The sequence below is a fragment of the Dipodomys merriami genome, unplaced genomic scaffold (assembly GCF_024711535.1).
Source record: "Dipodomys merriami isolate MVZ:Mamm:240054 unplaced genomic scaffold, mDipMer1.0.p SCAF_416, whole genome shotgun sequence".
NCBI classification, from domain to species: domain Eukaryota; kingdom Metazoa; phylum Chordata; class Mammalia; order Rodentia; family Heteromyidae; genus Dipodomys; species Dipodomys merriami.
Genome location: NW_027205782.1, coordinates 929,859 through 957,674, shown reverse-complemented (window position 1 = coordinate 957,674; position 27,816 = coordinate 929,859). Strand labels below are relative to the sequence as shown.

The following is a 27,816-nucleotide window of genomic DNA, read 5'->3' as shown; positions in this document are numbered from 1 at the left end:
GAACTTAAAATTATTATGGTATTTTAAATAAAGCATTGCTTTCTAATTTGTGTGTGTGTGTGTGAGAGAGAGAAACAGAGAGAGAGAGAGAGAGAGAGAGAGAGAGAGAGAGAGAGAGAGAGAGAGAGAGAGAGAGAGAGGGGAGAGAAGGGGAGAGAGTATTATTGGGAAAGTATTTAATACCTTTTTTATTCATTTTAGATAAGATGGGAAAAAAACATCACATTGGGGGAACCACCGGGATTCTTACATTCTTGGTGGTGGTAAGTATTCCATGTTTTATTTACATTGACAGTGTATTATGGTAGGCTTGTAGTATACTTGTTTCTCTTTTCATTTTTCAAAATTGTTACCTGCAAGATAGCTTTGAGAAACAAAAACTCAGGTTATATTAACTTAAAGATATTTCCATTGAGTCAAGATGAAATTTAAGATAGTGTATAGAATCTCCAACTAAAGTATGTTTTTTGCATAAGTTTGTTAAGGCTGGTTTAAGAAAATACCATAGAATGATTAGTTTAAGCTTAATGGAAACTTATCTTCTCACAGTCCTATAGGTGACAAGTTCAAGACCAAATGCCAGAATGGCTGATTTTTTTTAAATTTAATTTTATTGTCAAGGTATGTACAGAGGGGCTAAGTTACAAAGGTAATGAGTACATTTCTTGTTCCCCTGCCCTGCCTCCCCTCCCCCCCCCCCACCCCCAGGTTGTAAAGTTCATTTCCAACATATTCTCTTGCGAGTATTACTGTTGCTTTTGGTTCACCTTTTGTTATTTGTTTCACCAGAATGGCTGATTTCTGATGAGGGCTCTCTTGTTGGCTTTGAGACAGCTAACTTTTTGCTGTATTCTTACATAAATTATACTCAGAAGTGACTGAATATAATATGTAGGAAAGAAAGCAAGGTCTCTATTATTATTATTACTATTAATTTTATTTCCTTCTCCTCATAATGCTAGGCTACTATATAGATCTATTCATAAGCTTTGGTATGCAAGCTCTCCAGTTTCTTTGATGAGACTGAGATTGGGAAATAATGATTTGATTTGACATCTGGTATAATAGGCCAGTTTTACCCCAAATAACAGTTACTTATCAAACAAACAAAAAGATCTGAGAACAAGAGAAGAGTAAGTTACAAATAAAATACAAAAATGAGTTTATCTCTACTTTTTCAAAATGGAAAAGCATATTTTTGATAAAGAGTTCTCTGATACAGTGGTTGGAAGGTAATTGAGTAATTGAAACACATTTTTAGCAGGTTTTAAAAAATTTTTTAAATTTTATTATTTTTTCGGTCATGGGGCCTGAATTCTGGGCCTGGGCACTGTCCCTCAGCTCTTCAGTTCAAGGCGAGTGCTCTACCACTTGAGCCACAGCACCATTTCTGGCTTTTTCTGCTTATGTGGTGCTGAGGAAACCTAGGGCCTCATGCATGCAAGGAAGCACTCTACCACTGAGCTACCTTGAAAAAGTACCTTTCATACCTTTGTATTTCTTTGTGTTTTTATCATGTTGTGGGTGGTACATATTTAAATTTTTTTCTCATGAGTCTTTGCATAAATTTCTTTTTGTAAATCTGTAAAATCTATTTATTACATTCTATCAACAAATATTTATTGAATGCCTTTCATGTGCCAGATACTATGGAGTCCATGAACAAAACAATTATAAATTCCTACATTTTTAATTTTATTTTTATTTTTATTTTATTGCTAGTGACAGTCTACTGGGAAAAGCAAAAAGCTCAAGATAGAGTGAGAAATAAGTACTGCATGGAGGACATGCAGAGTACTATGTAGACACATACCAAATACATTTCACCCTAGAGCAGCTGTTATCTAACTAAATTAAGTATGTATGAGCTAACCAGAGAGACATGGGGAGATAGAGAAGGGAGTGTTCTGAAGAGAGTGTATTACTTGTAAAGACCAGAGATGAGGGACAAAGAGAGTATAATATGTAGGAGGAGTAGAAAGAGTAAGTCTGGATTAGCAGACTGAGTTTGCATTGAGTTATAAAGATGATACCATACAAGTAGGTTTTAAAGTAGGTGACTAATCTCATCCTAACAATATTAGTCTAGTTCTGTTGAGTAGATGGTGAAAGAACAGGAATAAGTTCAAAAGCTGGGCAGTACTTGGGAAGCTATTGCAATGAGTAAAGAGAGATTGCTTGAACCTAGTGTATCAGGTGGGAGGGAACGAAGAATGTGGGAAGATATAAGTCTTGAAGTATCATTAGCAGAATTTGGTGAAGAGTGAAGCTTCTTAAGCATGCTGAAATGGAAATACATGCTACCCAAGTCAGGTTCTTGAACAAGCAGCTGGTTATATGGTTTTGATGTTCAATAGAGAGGAGGATGAGTGAACGTTATTGTCTGTTTGTGAAGAGACAAATGAGTATTATGCAAAGCCCTTGTATCATTAACATTTAAAGATGTGAGGACTCTACAAAGAAGATAAGAAAGCATAGCTAAAGATGGGAAAGTAAAGCCTCAGAGAAAGCAAAGGGGAAAGTTTTGAGCAGAAAGAGGATTTTCCAGTGCCAAATATGGTGGAAAGGTAAAGTAACAGGATGAACATGCCCTTTCAGAATATAGTAAAAAGACTTATATGCAAGGTGAGAAATGAGCCAGGAAGTGAGACTTGTAGATCTAGAAGTGACTGAGAATTTGGGAAGTAGGAAATAGTGAATATGGTAAGTTCGCTCAAAAGTTTAACTGTGATGAGGAGTAAAAGTATCAACCAGAGACATATCGTAGATTTGAAAGAGAAGTTTTTCATTTTAGGTGGGAAATAAATTACTGTGTTTAATTTTTGCAAGGAGGAGGCAGTAGAGAGAGAGGCTTAAGATACAGGAGAGAAGGGATAACTAGTGATGTAAGCCACCAGGGAGATGAGGGAGAAAGATCATCTAAAGAACAAGTTAGGAATTGTAAGGAAGAAGAGAGTAAGAGAAGATATAGGGATACTTGTAGGTTTGATGGCAAGAAATTCAGTTCTTATTCAGAGATTTTTTTTCAAAGTAGGATAGAACTATCTCTGATAAGAGAACTGATGGAGGTGGTGTTAACTAACTTTCAGGAGTAAAAAATTGTTTAAAAAATATCTGAAATATTTACACATAGACCCTGAGAGAGAACTAAGTATGAACACACCAAAAGTTGCTAGTGTTTAATGCCTATCAATACATTGTGTATATCAATTCATTGTGGCACCACTATGCCCAGATGTGTGTTTTCAGTAGCAGTAATTGGTAGAAGAGGTATTTGCAAGTCTTGTTTTCTTTTGTTTTGTGTTTCTTTAGTAGAAGAATTTCCTACTTAGTGCCTTATGCACTCAGTTCTCAGCATCTTTCTTAAAAGGAGAAAACAAATCTCTCCCAAAGTGCCTTATGTATGGTTTCCCTGTACATAATTCAATACCACCTTTTTAATCTCTCCTGAAAGCATGCCTTTCTAGAAGTCCTATGATGAATGAAACCACACTTGGTCAGTTGTGGTTGCGGGTTTCCTCTGTTTGTCTCGTATACATATATGGCAGGAACAGGTGCAGTCTTTGGGTATTGTTCCTGTATTTGGAGCAACGGTTTGTTATAATTATGAACCATCATTCTGCTGTTTGCCTGAGGTTTAAGACTGATCGCTTGTATAATGTTACCAAGTAAAAATACCATTATATATCATACACATTTATAATATCTAGATTTAGAATGTAAATCCTTAACTACTTTCTGAATGTCATTGAGTCTCTTCTTATGTTAAAATCTTTACAATGATGTCCACCACGTGACATAAGAAATCATTTAAAACATCTGTTCACGTGGGATCAATGGGTTAACAGTAAAGATTTACAGATTTTTTTCATTATAGCACTAATTTTAGATTGTGTACCTGTTTCTCTTTAACTACATTTCTCATGAACTTAACCTATTTCTGTATTATCATGGTTGAGAACAAGTTACTGCCTGCTTTGGTCTTTGGCTTCTTCTAGAGTTTCAACTTTTTGCTTTGTTTTAAGCTGGTTTGTTATAGATTTTAAGTCTGCCACTGGTTTTTGTTTTTTTTTATTTTTCTACTCACACTTCGATTCAAAGGATCCCTTTTTCATGATATTGATCTTGTAAAGTTTGGCACTAGCCAGTAAATTTTAAATAATTGGCGCATTAATAATTTCCTGCCATATCTAGTTTAAATTCAGCATACACAGAATATAGAGGAGTATCATTTTTAATGTTTTTAGTTATTTCACCTAAAACTATTAATGTACTCTTTGAGGTACCCACTTCCTCTATATAAATCAATTGCTCTTAACAGTTTTGAAGTCATGAAGTCTCTGAGAATTGAAAGTTACATATTCCTCTTCCAGAGGAATACCCTGAGTCTAAGCTTTTCTGCTCATTGTATACAGTGAGGCCACTACCATGGGCTTTAAATCCAACAAATATGTGACCTTTTTAATCCTTAACTTTTTTGATCTGGGCTTTATAATCTGTGTTTTATGTTAAGAATTCAGGACTATAATTAAAATTGCCTTCTTACAATGACCACGAGAGCTGTGGCTGCTACCGAGGTCAAATGATTGGCATAGCAAATATTGTCAACAATATTTTCTTGCTCATATGGTAAAAGTAGGTTTGTTGATGGTCCAGTTATGACTTTATGACCTCTGACTTTTATTTTTATAGTATATTTGAAAATGGATTTCTCCTGTCGTATAAACCTCTTTTACAAATATTTACAAAGTGTAAAAAGCTATGTTACCATAAAGGAAATCAATAATAGGAGAGATAAACCAGTAAACAGAAGTAGGGATTACAGGAATTGAGAAGTTCAGTCATCATCAGCATCTCAAGTTGTGTAGAATCTCAGTCTGTAAATGTCTACATGTTTTCACTCTTGGTGCTCTTGTGAATGAAGAAACAAGTTGAGTGAGTTGGCAATCAGAATAACTTATTAAAGTAGATTAATAAATCTCTTCAACAAAGGATAAATCAAGTATTGCTATGAGATCTACCTACTACAAAGCCCAATTCTTCCTTTAAGAAATGAATTCATATTTTTAATCACCATATTGACATAATTTGTGCCATCAGCATTTATCCATAGTAATTGTGAAAATTTAATAACTTAAGCAATATAACTTACGTATTTAGGCATTTTAAACAAATGAAAGAATGCATTAAAGGAAATTATTGTAATACTCAGTCTCTTGTGTTTTTCATTTCTGAGGGTAATTTATTTTGTTGAATTAATTGTGAATTTAATTTATGTTGTAAGACCTATAGAATTTTTTTTTCTAGCTGAGGAAAAGTCCAGACTAAGTGAATTATCTAGGTTAAAAGCATATATATGTATATATATGCTTATACACACATATGTTTACTATATATCCATGCTTATAATGTGATCAATATTGTACTTGTGTTATATAATCTTCTAAAATAATCTCATTACATGAGGAGGAAATGGAGTTCCTGATACATTTAAACAATTTGGTCAAGGTATTCAGCAGAGTTGGCTTATTTCTCAGACATTTCCAACTCTAACGCCTATATCCTTGGCCACTTTGTTTAGTCTACCTTTTACTTCTATGTTGCGAATATGGTATAAAAGTAATTTATCATTATTTATTTAATTCCATATATATTTTTTATTGTAAAAATACTGTACAGAGGGGTTACAGTTATATTAGTAGGGTAATGAGTACATTTCCTATGGAGCATTGTTACCTCCTTTGTTTTTCCCTTACCATCCCTTCCTTCCATATCTCCCCAACTCTTCCCTCCCCACCGCCCAAAATTGTAAAGTTCATTTTCAACATAGTGTCTTATATATCTCATTGTTACAATGGATCATTGCCTTTATAATCAGTTCTTTCAGACATTTGCTTTTCTGTTTTTTCAAACTAACAATTCATTCTTATTATTATTTCAATAAAGGGAAGAATAGTCAGAACCTTATGATTTTTTAAGAATCATGTTTTAAAACCAGATATTAAAAACTGAGTTAAATGGTTATTTTCCAACTCACTAACTTATTTTGCTAATTAATTGCAAGAAAAAAACAATGGAGAGTTTAAGAATCTTCTTGTTTGTTTGACTAATATAATTCTTTTGTGCCAATATTGGGACTTGAACGCAAGACCTTACCCTTTTACTCAGCTCTTCCCAATATGACTTGTGGTCTACTGCTTGAGCCATATATCCAGTCCAGTTATTTTTTTTTGTTGTTGTTGGTCATTTTGAAATTAGAATCTCCAAGATTTTCTGCCTGGACAGGCTTTAAACCTCAATCCTCAGATCTTAGTCTCCTGAATAGTTAGGATTATGGGCACGAGCCAATGTCACCTGGCTTCCCAATGTAATTTAATGGTTGTAAGTGGAATAACAAAACTTTCTTCAAGGTAGCCAAGGATGGCTCACACCGGTAGTAGCTAGCACTACTAGCACTAGCTACTTAGGAGGCTGAGACCTGCAGAATCAAAGCTCTGGAGCCAGCTTGGACAGAAAAGTTGGTCAGATCCTTATCTCCAATTAACCCAGAAATACAGATGGCAGGTGTGGATCACTGGTGTGTACCAGTGGTGAGCAAAAAAGTTGAGCAAAATCATGAAGCCTTTAGTTAAGCCATGGTACTAGCACAAATACACACACACACACACACACACACACACACACACACACACACACACACCTATCTTGAATAATTAATGAGCCATATTATACTTTAATATTTGAAGTAGGATATTATTTACATAGATAACTGGGAAAATACTATAATTATATATATACAAAATTACTATTATAGATTACCTTATCATTTTAGGAAAATACTGTTTCTGAAAGATGTCTTATTGCTACCATATTATTGCCTAAAGAGCCCCACCTGAATTTAAATTTCTCAAAAGTACCTGTCTTGAAGAAAAGAAAAGTTTATGTAAAGAATAATATATTTTTCATACTTTAAGATTGTGATTTATCATATTGGTGTTATGTGATTTTCTTAATGTTACCATAATTATTTTTCAGTGTATTTTGGGATCTCTACTGTGCAGCTCCAGAGAGACGGGAAACATGTGAACACTCAAGCGAAGCAAAAGCTTTCCATGATTATGTAAGTGAACATATACTTTTCTAAAGTTCTGTTGTTAGAGTTTTTGTAAGCCACTGTTCTTAAAAATTTTATTGGGTCATTTTTTGTTTGCTTTTGTACTCAAGAAATTGTTTTTTCTTTTCTTGAAAAATAATCTTATTATATAAAAGTACAAGACAATGGGGTGTTGAGGCTTAGTGAAGCTTTAAAAATCCTAGGCAAACTTCAAGCTCCTAAAGGCATTTCTTATCATTATGTCTGATTTAGGCAATTTCAGATTTATAAAAATTATATAGTAACTTTTAATTCTCCAAGGAGATTCATTGTAAGATTTCTGTGTATTATAAGCTCCTCTTTTGCATATGAGATTTAAAAAGTTGGAAATATTCTGTTCTTCTTACAACTTTTGATTATCTGTTATAAGACTGAATACCCACACCACTGAATTGAGTTATCAAAAATTATGGATTAAAATGACATTTTAGATAAGAGGGCAGAAGATTTTTGTCAAAAACAGATATGATGTGGAAAAAAAACATAGTTTAAGGAAAGGCAGTAAATGGTCCTTGGCTTGAGCATATTTTGGCAAAACTGAAAATCTGGTTTTAGAAAGTGATTATATGAGTTAGTAGAATTGGACTTTAAAAAAAACAAGAAACAGTTTTCTAAAAATGAGGAGCTAGTATTATGAAAAGATGGGAATTGTTATGGTTTTAGAGCATAAGAGAAGCACAGATTGAATTTGGGATGGTGAAAATCCACTTATTTTTTTTTCCTAAAAGTAGAATTGAGGCCAGCACCTATGAAAGTATCTGTTAGCAAGTACCTAAAACCAATTCAGAGGGATACTTGTCTGGTTAGTATGGGAAGGAATAATTCTGTCTAAAAATCCTTAAAAATCAGAATCAAGCTTCAAAAGAGAAAAAAAACATCTTGTTCTTAAAGAAATTCAGTATGAGATTTTTTTTAAACTTGCATTTTATATATATATATATATATTATTGTGAAAATACTGTACAGAGGGGTTACAATTACATGGGCAAGATAATGAGTACATTTCTTATCAAGCATTGTAGCCTCCTCCTTTGTTTCCCCTTTCCATCCCTTCCCATCCTTCTCCCCCCTATCTCCTCGCTATCCACCCCACCAAAGTTGTAAAGTTCGTTTTCGACATAACGACTTGTACATCTCATTGTTGCAATGGGTCTACCTGTATCCCTATTTAAATGATTTGTATGAGATTTAAGAGTAGGATTGGATGGAATTGTAACTCCCAAAGTAGCATGAGGAAGAAGATGGTGCTTAGAATTGAGTTGGGAGAGAACTCTATCAGAGATGCTCTTGGCTTCCTATTGTAACCAAAGTAGATTAGTTTCTGTTCTCCCTGAATTTCTCTTTCTAATGAACTACTACCATAATGTAACCAGTATTATGGCTTAGATGTGGCCTGAGAGTGTGCCCTAAAGGTATTCTAGAAAGTAGGTCTGCAGTGTGGCAGCAATGAGGTAGTGGTAACTTTGTAAGGTACTTTGGACATGAGGACACTGCCATCAGAGGGGATTAATGTAGTTCTCACAGGGTCCCTTCCTGTTTTTTATGAGTAGGTTGTTAGGAAGGGAGGGAGCCTGAATGTCTTCTTGTCTCCTGGCTTCCTGTCCTGTCATGATCTCTTCTGCACATTCTCCCACCATGTGACACAGTCTACCATGAGTACTCATCAGAGATGAACCAGCAGCGCTGCCTAATCCTGAACTTTAGCCCCTTAAACCCTGAACTGAATCTCCCTTTCTTTGTACATTAGTTTCAAGTATTTTATTATAGAAACAGAAAGTTCATATAATAAACAAGTTACCCATACTACAGATGAATCTTTTTAACCCACTTATTTTGTTCTCCTTTACGTCCATCTGGTTATAAAAACCTGTTTTTCTCACTAATCGTACTTCAGATCCTTAGGCATGTATCTAAAACACTAAAATAGCTGTTTCTACATCTGACTGCTTCCCCAATCTAGAGTTCTCTCTCAGGGGTTCTTGGTAGAGTGAATCAGTAAACAATGGAAATTTTTTCCACAACAATTGAAAATCCATAAATTAAAAAGTTCAGACAATAACTCCGGTATCTAGAGAAGTTGAAGACATATCTTTGATTAAATATTGAGTGTGAGTTAACCAGGAAAACTCAGATTTTTCATGGTCTCACATAGTTTTACCTGTTCTGGATAAAGCCTTTGCAGTGCTAAGTCACTGGGCATATTGGAAACAGAAAATTATATTTTCAGATAATAAATTTAGGGACATGCTAGAACAGAAACTGAAGAAAGGGCTCAAGGCCTAAACTATTCCAATATTTTTGGCATTGAGGAAAGCCCCAAATTAGTGTGGTAGCAAATGAAATAGTAAATAATGTCAATGGGGCAAAAAGATATTGTGGTAAGGATTTGGGTAGACAATTTAAAAATTATTGATAGTTAACATAGCTAATGAACAGAAACTTGGGAGGACTCATCTTAAGCTGTAAAGAGAATAAAGGTAAAATAAGACTTGAAGTCTAGGAAGAAAAACTTGGCCCAAAATGGGTTGATAGGGAAAAAGAATAGCATTATGATTGGTGAGAGAATACAATTTAGAGAGAAATACTTAGACTAGCTAGACTAACTTAGATAGCACAGCTGATATGTTCTATAACTGGTATGTTCTATAATAATTGCTCAGATCTTTCTCTTATTTCAGGATGCCTCCAACTTGAACAATACACCTCAGGGCAACTAATGAAATTTGTTTGGTGTTAACACACTGTCTTGATTCACACTTTCCTAAGATTCAAAAGCTCTTGGTGCTTGTTGAAGCAAGACTTGAGGTTCAAACTATATGAATGGCTGAATGACTTTTATAGACCACAATTTCATTTTAGAAAACAGTCATGTATTGCGTGGGGTGGGGAATAATTTCAGATTTAGTAGGAAAACTACATGGTCCCAAATGATCCGTGACTGGCTTCTTTTAGAAGTTTTGAAACTTGAATTAACTGGTAGGGACATTTCTCAACATAATAGCACTTTTTCTTGTTATTTTCTTTTCAGAAGCATGTATTAAGTGTTTCTTGACATGCTGTAATTATTTTGCAGTATTCCTTGCCTTTTATTTGCTGGTACATAAAATAATTTTAGATCAGTGTCATGGCTCAGTATGCAGATTAGCGACAGAGTACTGACCTAGCATGTGCAAGGCCCTGGGTTTGACATGCACCCCAGAAAAAATGATCAGTGACATCTTATATTTGGTGAGATATGATTGTCATAGATATGAATTCTTGTATGGACTTTGAATACAGAATACAGAAGTTGTACTTCTGAAATGGTGTTCTTATCTGTTGTAATTCTGGCAATGTCAATAGTAGAATGGTGATATATGAGGTTTCTTTCCTCACATGTGATTTGGTTGGTGGCACTAAGCTATTTCAAAGACTATTCAGACCTTAATTTGCATATACTTATTAAATTTTCAACCTGATAGTATAATGCTGTAGAAGCCATAGAAATATTTTGTAAAACTTAAATAATACAAACACAGTAAGTCACAGATAAGTTTTAATCATCATTTTAAAAAAAGGATCCAGTAAGCCAGGTACTAGTGGCTCATGACTGTAATCCTAGCTACTTAGGAGGCTGAGATCTGAGGATTGCAGTTTGAAGCCAGCCTAGGAAGGAAAGTCCATGAAGCCCTTGTCTCCAATAAAAACTACTCAGAAAAAGCCAGAAGTGGCACTGTCACTAAAGTGGTAAAGCACTGGCCTTGAGTAAAAGAAGCTCAGGAACAGTGCCTGGACTCTGAGTTCAAGCCTCAGGACCAGAAAAAAAAAGAAAGAAGGGAAGAAAGAAATAAGAAAAGAAAGAAAGAGAAAGAAAAGAAAAGAATAAAGGATCAAATAACAATCATCACAATTTTTAGACCTTTAACATTATTAATGAATGATTTCAGTACATGTCTTTATTTTTATTGTTACTTTAGAATAGTTCCCAATAGTTTGAGAGCCAAGATGGCTCTGAAGGGAATTATTAAGGTATGGTGTGCCATGAAAATGTGACTATAATGGGATGTATGAAACCAGTGGCCAAATTCTAGAGTTGGGAAAATCCTGTTGGGATTGTTGCTGGGTACCACTGGCAGATGACCCCAGAAGTATTCTCAACTGTAGTCAGCCTTTACTCTGACATAATGGTGAGGCAAGAGGTTTGGCAACATGTGTCTGGATAAGGTGCTACACTGGTTCCCTGGCTCTGTTGTGTTGTTTCCTTTCTCTATCCTACCCATGTCATAACCTTGCCATTCTTCTATGAAGAGCTGAAGTCTAATTTCTCATCCCTGATATCTATGCCATCTTTAATGATTTGCTAGTAATCAATAGAATATGACACCATGAAATTAGAGTTATATAATTTACATCAGAAGCCTTGAAACTTTTGCCTTGGTCTCATGGAATACATGTCTGGCTTTTTTTTACAAGCTACCTCTCAAAACCCAGTCCACCAAGCCTGGTTCTAAGGCAGAAGTTTCAGTCTTCAGTGCCTGAGCTGAGTTTTTCAGAAACCCAGAACCAGGCACAAACATTTGAGTGAAGAAGCTCACAGCCGTTAAATGTCTACATAACTTTTGTCTAGACATTGTAGAATCTGTGAAAAGAGCCAGGATTTACTGTCCAAAGTATTGAAGAACAGAAGACATGAGCATAATAAAGGATTGTTATTTTTTCTGCTATTCTGCTTAATGTTGTTTGTTATGTAGCAAGAAATAATCAAAATAGAATTTAATATTGGAAATGGAATGGTGCTTTAATAAAACCTAGAGTATATAAGTCTAATGGATGGATAGAGAAGACTACTCATGGAAACTAGAGAAGGGACTCATGATATTGGTGATAGCTTAACAGAAAATGATAACCATGTTATTTGAAACCAGAAATAACAAAATTTTATGTTATCTAGTGGCAGAAAGTTTGGCAAAATTTTCATTTAAGGTACACGGGAAGTAGAAAATGAATCAATGGATCATTAATGAGGTGATGACCTGGAATAAACAAAGTGTCACTTGTTTCCTTTAACTACCTCTCATGAAATATGCCTGGAGAAAAATAAGCTAAAAAAGAATTCTTGTTTTCAAATTTAGCTAGTTCTCTTTTCACCTATATACAATGAATATTATGACTGTGTTTGCCCACCCTTCCTCTTTATTCATCCACCTCTCTCCCCTTCATTTGACAACCCCCACAACACAGATGTTCTGGCTTCTGGTCGTTGGTTTGTTAAACTGTATGTTATTGAAAGGAATTATATATCTCTAAGACTCTTTAGGACTTTGTCCCATAGCAGCTTCACAAGGAGCCCCAGGTAAAGAAGAATTACCCATCCAAAAAATTACCCATCCAAAAAAAATTGAAAGTTTAGTTGTTGCTCAGTGGTAGAATGCTAGCCTTGAGATAGCACCTCAGCTCTGAGTCAAGCCTCATGACTGGCACAAAAAAAAAGCCTGTGTCTCTGGCTTATAAATTTATACATTGATACACAGAAATTTGTTAAAGTTTTATTTTAAAGAAATATATCAGCCTAGGCTAAGAGAGACTGAAAAGGGGCCATGACCAAACAAAATTACTTTTGGATCCTTGAATTTCCATAAGCAGGAAATAAGCTGAGATAAGTCCTCAGTTGCAGACAGGAGCTTTTTTTTTCTTCTTTTTAATGGAAAAGGAAGTATGACTCAGATGGTAGACCATGAAGCTATAGAACATGGCCTGCAACACAGAAAAGTACTCCCACTGAGTAATTCTGGACTCTGATCAAGGTACTAACTACAATGTGCCCTGCCAGAGATTCCAGATTTATTTGGACCAATGACATTACATGCTTTATCCGTTACTCTTTCCTACCCTCCTTTGATTGGGAGTATTTGTTGTGGTTTTCATATACTTGAGTAATTTTGGTATTTTTGTTGAAGGGAGATAACTTGTCTATTTAGTGTACAAGTTTTAGATTAAGAGGAATGATAACTCAAATACACTGCTCCAGGGCATCATTTTCATCTCAGCCCATATTTAGATGAAGACAATCTGGATTTTGAACTGTGAAGAGACTTGTGGTTATGGGGAAAGGGAGGAATGTATTTTGTATTTGAATGGGTATGAATTATGACCACAGGGCAGAATGTACCTGATTGGTTTTTTCATTAAAATTTAATTTTGAGAAAATTATAGGTTCACATACATAGCTAGAATAATACATGGAGATCCCATGTACTCTTTACCATATTTCCTTCCATTGTAACATTTTTACAAAATTCTGTTACTAATATTTATACTAAGATAGACTTTGCTATAGTTTACTGATTACATTCAGATATTTCCAGTTTTATTTGTACTTGTATATGTGTATGTCTTCATTTAGTTTCTATAATTTTTAAAATATTATGTGTAGGCTTGCTACCAAAGGATTTGTAAGGATTCCTCCTTTTGCTTTGTTATGTCCAGACACCTCCGTGACCTGTTCCTAACCCCTAAAGAATTGATTTTTACTATGGCATTAGCTCCATTATAAACAAAGATACACTGATGAAAATAAATATACATTATGTATAATATTGTTTCATTAAATTGGATCATGCAAATCATCACAAAGGCCTTCAGTTAGAGATATATAATGATGACATTTCACATTCAAAATTTATCTGTTAAAATAAACAACTATTGTATTGGTAAAGAATGTTTTAATTTAGCTTACTGTATTTTACTGTTGTCCAGGAAGGGTTTAATAAAGCACTGACATAAGCATTTCATCTGTTTGTGATCAATTGTTTACATAGATTGGATAATAGTGCCATGTTCTTCCTTTTGTATTAAATTAAAAAACACATCCCCAAATGATGAAATGTTTTATTCTGTATTCTTCAGCATGATCACTTAGATGTAACCAAGTATGCAAAATTAGAAGGAAAGCATTCCGGAAGAATTGTCTTTCTGTGCTACTTTCACTTTGCTGTTTTGTTGCTATAGCAAGAAAAAAACGGGCAAAATAATTTGTAAAGAATTTAGTGGTTTTCCTTTAAATGGTTTTTATTTTAAAAGTTTGATTACCATATTATTTCTGGCTTCTCTTTTCCTTTTCCTGTTTTTCTTGTGTATGCAGCTGTTCCTTACAATTTTTTTCCTGTAATTCTGAGATATTTATCACAATGCCAGAATTATCATGGAACATTGGTATGAATTTTATTTTCTAACTAGAGCCTTTAGCTTTGTAGTATTTCATTATTTGTGATCCACAGAAATATTAAAAAAATTAGTATCCTTTGTGGTTTATTTCAAGCATTTGATCTATATCTTCTGTTATTTTTAGTATGAATGTTAGGACACCTCACTCCCTCCTTCTTAAAAATTTCAAATTTTCTTTAATTAAAAATACATTTATTGGGGCTGGGAAGGTGGCCCAGTGGTAGAGTGCTTGCCTTGCATGCATGAGGCCCTGGGTTCGATTCCTCAGCACCACATAAACAAAAAGCCGGAAGTGGCGCTGTGGCTCAAGTGGTAGAGCGCTAGCCTTGAGCTGAAGAGCTGAGGGACAGCACCCAGGCCCAGAGTTCAGGCCCCACAACCGGACCCAAAAAAAAATACATTTATTGACTTTGCCAGACACAAGTCTGTGTGCTAAAGAGATTAGAAATAAAACAGAAACACAGCCATTAAGCAATTTCTATCTAATAGAGAAGACAAGTCAATAGATGATCACAAGAAAACATAGTCTGAAAGAAAAATAAATGCAATGTATTATGTCAACAGTGGAGACTGTGCTTTAAAGTCAGCCTTCAGAGTTAAGGGAAGGCTTTGAGGAGCTTGAGAGTTTAGTATTTATTAAGCTTTATGAGTGTAGAAACATTGAGGCTATATTTCCTTTGTGTCTCCACTACCTAATATGTCCAGAATATAGTGGCCACTTAACTTTTGAAGAAGGTTTTTGGAATCAGTTGAGTAAGTAACTGAAAGAACATTGTTCTGGAGGGATTTATATATACTCAGTCACATAAGCTTGGGAAATTGTACTTTAATGCTAGAGGTCCTCAGATTTTACCAAAGACAATCAATCAGTCATTCGTCTGACTTCTACATCAATGGACTGTGAATGTCTTTTTCTAAGCCTGTTACTGCACAAATCTTTGTAAGTCTTCCTTCCCATCCCCACCCCACCCCATCAAAGTTGTAAAGTTTGTTTTTCAACAAACCATCTTGTACATTTCATTGTTGGAATGGGTATACCTGTATCCCTATTTAAACAATTTGTTTTTTCCCTTCCCCTCCCCAAATTATACCAACATCAAATACAGTGAAAACAGGGGTTATACTGTGGGAGAGGGACATACAAAGCAGGCTGGGCACCAGTAACACACACTTAATAATCCTAGATACTGAGAAGCTGAGAGAAGTATCATAGTTCAAGGTCAGCCTAGGCAGAAAAAGTTTGAGACTTCCTCTTGAATAAACAAATGACCATAACCAGAATTAAGGAGAAAAAAGACAATGTCACTATTTTACTTAAGACAAATATGGTAACCATGTGTGTCAGAAATCTTCCAGGACCTCCTCCAGATCCAATGATTCACCAGAAGGACTCAGAACTTAGCAGCATATGATACTCGTCTATCTAATTCATGGCAGCAAAAGCTTATAAAAGCAAATAAATAAATAAATAAAGATGAGGATAAAGGAGGAAGAAAGGAAGGAAGGAAAAAGGGAAGGAGAAAGGAAAGGAAAGAGGAGGGAGGAAGGTTAAGTCAGAAGGAAAATGAAAAAGTTTACAGAAGAAGATCTGGAGGAAACAATACAAGCTTTACAAACCCCTTTCTAGTTACAAATGATATACTTAATTCCACCAGTAGCTACTTAACACTAAACATTCAAGATGTCCAACAGGGTAACAGTTGAATCTCAGTGCCCAGTGGTTTTTACGTTAGTCCTGTAGGCTCCATCTTCCTGGTACATACCAACACAAAACCCATATTTTTTGTACAAACTAAACACAGCAAACCACCCTTACCATCCTTTAAATGGTAGAAATCTTCCCTAAATCACTTATATGAAGCCTATTTATTTATTTAATTTATTTTTGCTGGTCCTGGGGCTTGAACTCTGGGCCTGGGTGCTGACCCTGAGCTGCTGCTGCTTCTTCTTCTTTTTTGGGGGGGCGGTCATGGGCCTGAACTCTGGGCCTGGGCGCTGTCCCTTAGCTCTTCACCTCAAGGCTAGCGCTCTACCACTTGAGCCACAGAGCCACTTCTGGCCTTTTTTTTTTTTTCTGCTTATATGGTTCTGAGGAATCAAACCCAGGGCCTCATGCATGCAAGGCAAGCTCTCTACCAGTGAGCCACCTTCCCAGCCCCCTGAGCTTCTTTTATTGGAAATAAGAGTCTTACAGACTTTCCTGACCACTGGTTTCAACCCACAATCCTTTGATCTCAGAGTAGTTAGGATTGCATGCATGAGCCATCAGTACCCAATCTCATGCAGCCTTTTTAAGGACAGAAGTCTCAAGCCTGTTATGTTTTCTTTTCTTAGTACAGTTAGACTGTGGAAATCTGTCCAGAAAGCATCCAACAGTTCCATTTAGAGTTAGTAAAAATTGAAATGTTTCTTCATGTTCTGTTAATTAAATAAACATTGAGATTTGTAATATCCTATCCATATTATTCAGTTTTGATGATAGACTTAATAATGAATATTATGAAATAATTTATTACTAGACACTTGAAGTAGTATTCATACTGTTGTGAGTTTAAAAGGCTTTTTTTGAGTATAGGCACTCTAAATCTACAATTCAATATCATGCCATAGTCTATTTAGGGTGGTTATTTCAGGTAAACAAAACAGTGTGGAGAAAAGGAAACCCTTGTACATAGTTGGTAGGAGTGCAGTTAATACAGCCATGATAGAAAACACTGAGATCAGTACATTGATAGATGGATCAATTATGAAAGATGGTATACATGCATGAGAGAAAACCATTAAGCCTTACATTCTTTTTTTTTTTTTTTTTTGTCTGTCATGGGGCTTGAACTCTGGGCTTGGGTGTTTGCTGTCCCTGCTCTCTTCAGCTCAAGGCAAGTGCTCTACGGCTTGAGCCACAGCGCCACTTCCAAACCTTAGAAAATGAAGAAAATTCTGTAGTTTGTACAGGATAGATGAACTGAGTACCTAGGATTATAGCAGTGAGACACTAATTTCTGGTGTGACAGTAGATTTTCAAGTCCTCCTTTCTCTGAAAAAAGATAAATATCTGAGGTAATAGACATGTTAATTTGTTTAATTTAACCATTTTCCAATGTATACATATACCAAAACTTTTTGTATGGTAAAACATGTAACTCTTGTTTTTAAAGAAAAATTTAACAGCTTTGTGTGATAGCACAGACCTTTGACAAATTTTTATGACATGTTTTTTTATTAGGTAAAACTCTATTCTATTCCAAGTTTCAATCAATGTGAAAGTGAAATTTTAGAATAGAATTTAGATTTACAGTGCTCTTATAATCAGTAGAAATATATCTCATATCAGTCTTACAGAAAGGGAAGAAATGAGAATAGATTGGTTTCATTAGAAAAAAGTTTTCAGGGACTTGAGTTAAACTGAAATGATAGGGTAGGAAAGGGCGGGAGGAAAGAAAGGATAAAAGACATAACAGAGAAATTGATTAAGGTGACCAAGAGAGGACTGAGTCTGGGCTGGCTTGCAGGGAGGAGTGATTGTGTATTGCACTCTGAAGCAAATATGAGACTGAAAGCACTTTCTTTGCACCAATTTCTATTAGTATTTATGAATTCAATTGCTTTTGTGGATTCTAAAATCATTTATAGGAAAGTGTATTTTTCTTAATAGTATATGAGATAAAGTATTATATGTTTTTCTTTTGCCATTTCTTTCTCATAATTATATAACTCAGATTTGTTATAAAGATACTTGAGATAATAGAAAAGGTACGTCATCAATTAAGAAAGGATGTAGAAGCCTCTTTAAAGCTTATTAAGTTGCACATACCCATGTTATACTTGTATACCTTGTATCAGACTAGTTTTTAATATAAAAATGGATAAAATACAGGTATGACATTAAAAATTCAAGGATAGAAACTGCTGTGTTTCATATATGGTATGTTAGTGCTAATTATGTGGTTTACTTCCTTTGATGAAGATAAGATTTGAAATAAAAAAATGTGACATACAGTCGACCTTTTAAAATAAAGTGGACATTTAGTGGTTAAGTATGACTGCCATGTCTGTTAAAAATATAAGGAGCTGTTTGTTAGAAGTAGTATCTGTATGCATCATCAATAATCTAATTTACTCTACTTGGGTAAAGAACAGGACAGCAGTGGTAAGCCAGTTTCAGATAGGAAATGTATAAAACAGCTACTTTTTAAATGAAGGAAAATTACACCTGTTAATAGACCTCTTAATAGATGTCTGGTACAAATTTATTTCATTAGGTTAACATAAATTACCCAGAATATGGTGTTTTTTGTGCATTATGAGAATAGTCAATTAGTTTTAAAAATTATTAAAATGAAAAACATTACCCTTTCTATCTTGAATTTATTATTATTATTATGATGATTATGATTATGATTATTATTATTTAGATGTACAAAGGCTTACAATTCCACAAGTCAGGTTATGGGTAAAGTGTTTCACTGTCAGTGTTAACATTTCATAGTTCTCCCCCATGTATCCCTACCCTCAAGTTATAGTTCATTTTTTTACATAATATACATTGAATATGACTATAGTTGCTCACCCTTCCTCCTATTTATGGGCCCTTTGGCCACTCCTTTTGTATTCTTCCCCTAAGTATATCCTCTTTTAGTCAGTTTGTGTGTAAATGCATTGATCCCTGTGTATGTTATGCATAGTTGTATTTCAGATCTAGCTTCCACATAGGAGAGAGAATATGTGCTATTTATCCTTAGAATATGCGCAATTTATCCTTCTGAGCCTGGTTTACTTAACATGATTTGTTCTAGGTCCATACATTTCATTGCAAATGATACAATATTATTTCTGATGGACAAGTAAAATTCCATTGTATATATGTACATTTTCTTGATTTGCTTGTCCATTGTAGGGCATCAGGGTTGTTTCCATAACTTGGTAGAGTAAATACAGTGTTTCAAGGAACATGAATGTGCAAGTGTCTTTACCATACCCTCACTTGCAATGCTCTGGATAGAAGTCCAAGAGTGGTATCACTGGATCATAGGGTAGTTCTATGTTTAGCTTTTTGAGGAGTCTCCAAACTGCTCTCCAGGGAGGTTGTACCAGTCTACATTTTCACCCACACTATAATAGGGTTCCTTTTGCCTCACATCACTGCCAACATTTGTTATTGTTGGAATATTAGATGCTGGACAGATAGAATCTCAGTATTGTTTTGATTTTCATTTCCTTCGTGGCCAGGGATGTTGAGCATTTCTCATGTTGGCCATTCTCTATTGGTTGTTCTTACTACTTCTGAGAAGTCTCTATTTAGCGCCTTTGCCCATTTATTGATTCGGTTATTAATTTTGGGGAAAGGGTTTCTTGAGCTCCTTGTGCATTTTAGGTATTAGGCCCTTATTGATATATAGCTGGTAATGATCTACTCCCAGTGTGTTGGCTGTCTTTTTGGTGTAGTAAAGATGTCCTTTTCTGTGCAAAAACTTTTTAGTTTGATGTAATCTCATTTGTCAAGTCTCTATCCATTTTCTGTGCCCCTGGGACTCTCACTCTGCCTATGTTGATAAGTTTTACTATCTTTCCTATTTTATCTTGTACTAGTTTCAAAGTTTCAGGTCTGATGTTGAGGTCTTTGGTCCATTTTGAGTTGATATTAGTGCCAGGTGACAAACAGGGATGCAATTTTAGTTTTCTACATATGGAGGTCCAGTTTTCCCAACACCAATTATTATTGAAGAGGCTGCACCCTTTTTACTCTCTACTTTTGGCTCCCTTGTCAAATTTCAGATGACATGTACGTATATGTGTACTTACACACATACACGCACATGCAGAATACACACACACACACACACACACACACACACACACACACACACACATTCCCGGGTCTTCTAGCCAATAGGCACTTATTTTGGGGCTTATTTTTATGCCAGAACCAAGTGTTATTATTATAGCTCTGAGATAAAGTTTGAGGTCTGGTAGTGAATCATGGATTTTTTTAAAAGCATGAATTTCATAAAAATAAAATAAAATTTTATTAACTATTTCATTTTTCATATTTCTTTAAACTTTGGTAAAAGGAAAAAATACCAACTCATAGACCTCAACTCTAAACAAAAGGGAATGTTGTGTTCTGTAAAGATGGCTTTTCTTAGACAAAACAACCAGAGATTTTACTTAATACTTAGACAAACTGAGTTTATAAGCCAGGGGAAAGGCTATTTACTTTGAGACTCAGTTTGTTTAAAAGCCCTGTGAAAAAACAGGTGAAATCAAAGGCTTTTGTTGAGATTGAATGAGTTTACCACTGATAAGGACTTCTTGTCATTTTAATCTTAATAACTTCAAATCTAAATTTCTAAAGTTTCTTTTACATTTCACTTTAGAATTATAGTTAGAATTTATAGATTGGAGTTCAGGTTAATTGAGGTATTTCTTTTTGAAGCTGTTATATAACTTTATATCGCATTTCTCTGTTAATACACTTGCTTAAAGGAAACCAAGCCAATCAAATGGAAAATAGTGAGACAGGACACAGAGACCTCATTTTGAGAACAAATTTTGGGTAGGGTAAATCAGTGTTGCACACACATATGAGATGTTTGGGGGATGGGATTCAAGTCTAACCATGAAATTATATCCCATACATACTTTATATACAAATCCTGGAGGTAATTATGCCATATTTTTAGCCTCCCTGTACTTTGATTGCAACTGACCACATGAGGTTAAGTGTCAACTTTATACTTGTGTCATGTTGGAGTTCAAAAAATTTTTGGCTTTGGAGCTTTTTTTGAATTCCAGATTTTCTGATGAAGGATGCTCAACTTGTAATAGGAATGTTGTTTACAATAATAATAGCAGAAGCAATAGCGAACTTAAGTGCTTACTATGCACCAGATTGTGCTAAACACACTACAGAAACTGCCATATTTAACCTTTATAACACCTTTGTTTGATAGACATTATTATGAGCCCCATCTTAAAGATTTAGAGAAATGATGTGACATGCCCAAAATCCAACAGCTTGTAAATAGTCCAGTTGTGATTTAAACCCAGGTAGATATAATCAAGAGTAAAGTCATAAACTTTTCAAAATTATAACATTATCATTTTATAATTCTAAATTACTAATTTAGCTTCGAATTTTCCTTTAGTAGGTAATTACACATGTATAAATAAACATTACACATATATCACATTAGTGATTTTCAAATAAGAAACAGGATGTTTGAATTTCAGAGCTACTGGAGTCCTGTATTGACAGCAATTCTGTGAAGTGCTCTCTTCCCATTGATCCCTCTTACTACTCAAATACTCCTGAGAACTTCAGTGCTTAGAAAGTATAAAGTGGCATTACAAAATCCATATGGGCCTATTATGTTAATTGAAAAAAATTTACTTGAAAGATTGCTATGTAATTGATTTTAAATTTGCTTTTGGATTTTTTTATATACATAATTTAATAAGAATAAAGGAAAGGGCCAAAGAAAAAAGGAATTAGGGAACAGAAGGCTATAAAAAGAAAAGAAGAACATAAGGGTGATTGCAAAAAGAAAAAAGGAAATACAAAGAAATGGGTTAAAGAGAAAAGGAGAATTTAAGATAGAGAAAAGATTACAAAAATTAAGGTATAAATTTACAAAAAATAATTTACGTAGGTAAAAATCAATCACAAAAAGTAGACCAACAGCAAACAATGAGACAAAAAGCAAATGTCAATTTACTATAGATATTTTCATTATTTTTTTCCTCTGAGATTTCAGTTGTTTGGTAGATATATGGAAGTACATTTACTGAGGGATCAAGAACAGCCTTAAAAAGAAAATGGTAGCTAGGTAGGATGTCAAAGGAAAGATTAAGTGTGGTGGAGTTTGATCATTAGAAAATCTAAACGAAACATTTCCAAAGCTGCATTGATTTAAGAGGAAGTTAAGCATAGATTTCAAGTATATTTATATAGGCAGGATGAGGTACAGTGTATGGGAGGAAAACTTCAGAAAATAAAAATTTCATGAAAATGAATGTTATATAAAGGAATCTGCCTATCTTTTTGAAAATACTAGGAAATCATTAATTATTTTTGTAATGAAGAGTACGGAATAAAAGTATAGAATGTTGGAGACAAGGGGCAAGGAGAGTTTAGGGATACTGCACAAAGAGTGGGGTCAGTCATCACAGTTTTCTTTCATGTCAGAATAAAATAGTGAAACAGGAAAATTATTAAGAGTGTTCAGGTTTTCTCCTTTCGGTTTGACAGATTTGGATGGTACTGATAATTTTTAAAACATTGGATTTAAAGCGCCAGCATTACATAGAAAAATTAGTGTTCAGTGGGCCAACTAAAAAAGCAAGGCTAGAGCTTGAAAGAGATAAGTTAGTTATCCCAAAGTAAGTTATCCCACGATATGATAAAATGAATTTTGAGAGAAAAAGAAAAATTCATCAGAGTGATAATTTTGAGCAAGTCATAGGAAGCAAATTAACAAATGATCACTTTTTTTCTGAATGATAAATCTCATGCAGAATATTATTAAATATTATATTTTTAATTTTACCTGCTTGAGTCCTCATCCACTATAGAAACAGAGGTGGAAGTATTTTGACTATGAAAGCTACGTTTTCTACTATATGGTTTCAGATGGCTGGCAGTGAAAACAGCCCTGGGCCCCTCAGGACAGGCTTACATAGTCAGATAAGAGCTTTCACAATAGGAAACAGAAACTGTCAGATAGACCCAAGACACTACTTAGTGAATGAGCACTGTTGCCAGTTCCTGTCTAGATCAACTGCCAGCAACAGTTTTCAAATTAATTAAAACATATATTCAGTTAGGTATAAACTTAGTTAAGAAGTTAATGTTCTATAAATAATACTTAATATATAAAGGAAACATTATTTCATGAGTATGTTTCTATATTCTTAGAGGAATGTTCTACAAAACAACCAAAATTTATATGGTTTTAGTTTCCACTTTGAAATTTTGAATTATAGGGAAGGGACAAATAAGAATTTGGGATGAGCCTCTTCTGTGCAATAAAAATTCCTATTTTATTAATAAATTATAGCCTATGATGCAAGCTATTAAAGCAGAGCTATTAAAAGGTCTGTTTAAAAAGAACTCAAGAGAAGTCAGTTTAACTCTGCAGCAATTATTTAGCTCGTGATTGTTTATTAGGGACTACTAGTTAAGGCCTAAAGGTATATCAGTTCATACTTCAGGCAAAAAATAAAGAGTGCAAATGAAAATACTTACTGGTTTTCTATGTTACTTTTTAAAAAATTTTTTTATTTTTTATTTTTTTGGGTCCGGTCGTGGGGCCTGAACTCTGGGCCTGGGCGCTGTCCCTCAGCTCTTTAGCTCAAGGCTAGCGCCCTATCACTGGAGCCACAGCGCCACTTCCGGCTTTTTTCTTTTTGCTTATGTGGTGCTGAGGAATCGAACCCAGGACCTCAGGCATGCAAGGCAAGCGCTCTACCACTGAGCCACCTTCCCAGCCCTCTATGTTTAAACTCTAAATCTTAATTTTTAGGAAAAAAGCCCTGTATCTGCCTGATGCTTTATCTTAATTTTGCTTAATTTGACTATGACTTAATAATTCAGTTTTTATTGAATCTGCCCTTTAGCCTTTAGTTAAAGGGTTAATGTTCTATTAACAGTATCTAATGTATTAATGCACCAGTAACCCCACCTAGTATGGAGGTAGAGGCTAGTGTTTGAGCCCAGCCTGGGTAGTTAGTAAGACCCAACCCCAAACAAAGTAAAGACAGTATGGCTGGAGCATAGCTTAAATATGAACCTTAACAAGTATGAGATTCTAGGTTCAACTTTTTTTTTTTCATTTCTTGTGCTAGAACCCTCCCCAACAGGGCTTCTCTTCCTTTTCAAGCCCTGCTCATCAACAGCTTTCATTAAAGTTCTTTATGCTGTTTTGTTTGTTAATTTATTGTAAAGGTGCTGAACAGGGGCTTTCAGTTACATAAATAACGAGTACATTACTTTGTAAACATTGTTACCCCCTCCCTCATTTTCTCCCACTTACCATTCCCCCACTCCTCTCCCCTCCCAAGTTGTAAAAGTTTATTTCCATCATAGTGTGTAGTATCATTGTTGCATTAGTTCATCCTTTGTCCTGCTGTTTCTGTGATTCCTTTTCCCTTCCACCGATAAAGCTTATTATACAAGACAAAGGATACAGAAAACTAAAACAGAATGAAAAAAATAGAAATAACTGCATACAGGACATAGTAAGAACCATTTATTTCTGATCTTGGAGTTCATTATGATATGCTTCATTATATATGGTCCTTTGTACCTAGTGATTGAGCTATGTGATGCCCTGGAGGTTCCTCAAAAGACTGAGACTCTAGCTGACACCATGCTCTTGACCTCACATATGGTATATACATGTGCACATCTGAGGGAAGCTAGCAGGAGGATACAGAATTAAAGGAAACAGAAAAAAAATACAACAGAGGGGCCCATCAGCTGCACTGGACAATGATGAAAGTGAACTAAGCAACTCAAGGGCAACAATGGGAGGGAGAGAATGAGAGAGAAAGAAGGAATTGCTCACACTAAGCAAAAGGAAAGAAATGTACATATCACCTGATTTGGAAATAAAATAGCTATGGTGTCAAAGTTTGTAGAGTCCATAAACTTTATAGACCACAATAATGACAATGCACTTTGTGAAGGTTAAAATGTGTTTATGACTTTAAGTATCACTATCCCACAATATTATGAATTTTATGAAATTTATGTAATCACTTAATCTCAATAAAGAAAAAAAATAAAAAGACTATGACTCTTCAATCCCACTCCTGGGCATTTACCCAAATGACTGCAAACAAAGTCATACTAGCACATACCAGCCCAACTGTGTGCATTGCAGCATTATTTACTATAGCTAAGAGATGAAACCAACCCAGATGCCCCTCAGTAGATGAATGGATCAAGAAGATATGGTATATATACACAATGGATTCTTTTTTTTTTTTTTTTTTTTTTTTTGTCGCTTGTAGAGCCTGAACTCTGGGCCTGAGCGCTGACCCTCAGCTCTTCAGCTCAAGGCTAGCATTCTACCACTTGAGCCACAGCACCACTTTCAGCTTTTTTTGCTTAACACACAGTGGATTCTGTGTTTCCATCAGAAAGAATGACATTGCCCTATTCCTAACGAAATGGAAAGACCTGGAAAAAATTGTATTAAGCAGAACAAGCCAGACCCCAAAAAATGTATGTTTCATGCTTTCCCTCATTTGTAATAACTAGAATATGTCCATTATATTCTTAGCAGGGAATCACAATAGCCTTGGTTCAACTTCTAAGTACCAAATTAAAATTTAAAAAGCAACCCTGGGTTTAGTCCCCCAAATTTTCATATTTCTGTCTTTCATTTTTTTTTCTTTTGGTACCAGTAACAAGGCTTGGATTCAGGGCCTTACACTTTCTCTCAGCTTGTTTTCTTACTATTGGTGCTCTACCATGAGATACACTTTTATTCTAGCATTTTGCCCATTAATAAGATGGAGTATTTCAGACTTTTCTGCCCAGTTGGCTTCTAACTGAGTTACTTTGATTACTCCCTCCTCAGTAGCTGGGATTACAGTTATGAATGACAGGCATTTATATGCCTGTGTTAGAATTATTATGTAACTCCAGTGGATTATATGAAAGAGAGATATCTTCTTATTAGCTCTAGTGCTGTTTCAGGCTTAGTGCACTGTATTGAATTTGTATATGGTTAATGTCAAGGTACTTCTGAGAGAAAACATTTTAGCTGGGATCTTCCTAAAAAATCCCAAGTGTAGGTGAAGAAAAAATGCCTTGTTAAGAAGAGCAAGGACACACAATGACACCATATGTTAACACCAAATGCTAATTTTATAGTGCTCATTTTTTATTCCACTATTATCCCAGTACACCATTATTTAAAGTATAAAATCATTATCAATAATCTTTGCCATAATTAAGTGTATTGTGAAGGTCTGCACACCACTTAATATCTTCGGTGGGGGAGGCTGGGAAGGGAGGTGAAGGGTAAACAAAGGAGGAGGCTGCAATGCTTGGTAAGAAATGTATGCATTATCCTGCCAATGTAATTGTAACCCCTCTGTACAGTGTGTTCTCAAATAAAATAAAATAAAATTTAAAAAATTCTGCTTTTCTGCTTTCAGTAATCCAAAGAAAGATAAAGAAAAACACAAATTTTATAGATCACTTTTGCAATATGTTGTTCTGATTGTGAATATTCAAATGGATTGATAACTGATAGACATCAGTTGATTACAATTCAGGCTTTTATTGCCTAGATCTGTAAAGAATATAGAGACAAAGAATAGTAGGTAAGATAGGCAGCAACTGAGATCAAGAATCCTCAAGGGTAAGAGGTTTAAAGCTGTAAATTTGAGCATATAATTCTTGAGGATATGTAACAATACTAATGAAGGCCAAAGAATGGATTCAAGGATTGAGCCAAGATCTTGGTTAAAAGTCAAAATGAAGGCATTTGATTAGATGGTCTGAAAAGCTACTTTTAGCTAAAAAATTTGTTAATTTATAATTTTCATTTTAGTTAGCAGAAACTCGTGAAACCAAGAAGAACTATACTTGCTGATATTCCAACAGGTTAACTCAGATACAGTATAAAATTAGTCCAGAAAAAGAATGCATTAAAAGTTTTAGATTTTTAGAGCAAAAACTGATCATTATTCTTTATAAGAAGTGATTTTAAAAAAAAACCCAGAAGTCTTATGAAGAAGATAGAGACCATGCAATATAGCACTGAGAAGTCTGAATACTAGTAAGAATTAAACTGGTTATATAAACTGAAGCTGGGTCTATGGTAATATCTCTGGACTATAATTTCATCTGTTTTACATTTGGAATATTGAAAAAAAGCTTCTCTATCCTATATCTGATGCCAAGTTTAATTGACGAAAAATAGGAAGAAATGTATTATCTTACAAAAATTCTCCCTTTATAAGCTTTCTTTCCTATGACTTCCATTGAACACTGTCCCAGAGTGCAGGGACTGTGTATTTTGTCTGAAAATATACTTTCTCTTTTGGTTAGTATTTATTGTATTTTTTATATTTATATGTAATTACATGATATCTTTTTACTTTCAGATTTTCTACAACTTTATATTTAAGGCTTGCTTATTGTTATCTATATATAGTTGAGATTTTAAACATATACTCTGATAATATGGTGTTTATAATGAAAGTATTTAGTTTACATTTAATGTAAATACCAATATTAGGGATTAAAACTATATTCATTCTGCCATTTTATATTACATGTTCCTTTCCTTGTTTTATTTTAGATTATATTTTCTTTGACTCTCCTTTCTTCCACGTCCCACTATTACCATCTTGTATTAATGTTGTTATTACTTTCTGGATTATCTATTATGGCACCACCTATCTCTGGCAGAGACAATAGATGATGATAAAAAATAGGATTA

General features: G+C 34.6%; 1 protein-coding gene across 4 annotated transcripts in view; it reads left to right on the top strand.

The window, feature by feature from the left end:
• The first annotated feature begins 205 nt into the window (after positions 1–205).
• LOC138807216 (single-stranded DNA-binding protein 2-like) overlaps positions 206–27,816 on the top strand; it is a 154,261-nt gene continuing 126,650 nt past the window's right edge. For 2 of the 4 annotated variants that reach the window (XM_069992815.1, XM_069992814.1), the window contains exons 1-2: positions 206–263; positions 7,036–7,120. The gene's annotated coding sequence lies outside the window, so the exon portion shown is untranslated. Of the gene's footprint in view, positions 264–7,035; positions 7,121–27,816 lie in introns of those variants that run through there. The other 2 variants (XM_069992813.1, XM_069992812.1) reach the window with 1 other exon arrangement.